We start from the raw sequence: 313 nt of genomic DNA, 5'->3' as shown, positions 1-313 counted from the left end.
ATACTAAATTGAGCTCTCTTCCGCTTTTTTGTGCATGGATGAATACAGACAAAATTACATCAAAATGCGCGTTTTGGAAAATATCCTAGTAAACACAGTCGGTTAGGCATATGTCTTAACGTAAACAGTTGAGAAAGAAAAGGCATGTGTATCAGTATATTAAAGGGGTCATATGATGTTGCTAAAAAGAACATTATTTTGTGTATTTGGTGTAATGAAATGTGTTTATGCGGTTTAAGGTTCAAAAAACATTTTCCACATACTGTACATTATTGTTTCTCCTCTATGCCCCGCCTTTCTGAAACGCATAGAT

The 313-nt window shown here is 34.5% G+C and overlaps 1 protein-coding gene across 1 annotated transcript in view; it reads right to left on the bottom strand.

Annotated features, from left to right (window-relative positions):
- Nucleotides 1-313, bottom strand: part of LOC107660852 (nucleoside diphosphate kinase A-like) — a 5,792-nt gene that overhangs the window by 964 nt on the left and 4,515 nt on the right. The gene's annotated exons all lie outside the window — the stretch shown is intronic.

Source organism: Sinocyclocheilus anshuiensis, unplaced genomic scaffold, assembly GCF_001515605.1.
Source record: "Sinocyclocheilus anshuiensis isolate Anshui unplaced genomic scaffold, SAMN03320099.WGS_v1.1 scaffold2562, whole genome shotgun sequence".
Classification (NCBI taxonomy): domain Eukaryota; kingdom Metazoa; phylum Chordata; class Actinopteri; order Cypriniformes; family Cyprinidae; genus Sinocyclocheilus; species Sinocyclocheilus anshuiensis.
The sequence above is the reverse complement of the archived record's forward strand: the minus strand, read 5'-3'. Positions and strand labels throughout refer to the sequence as shown.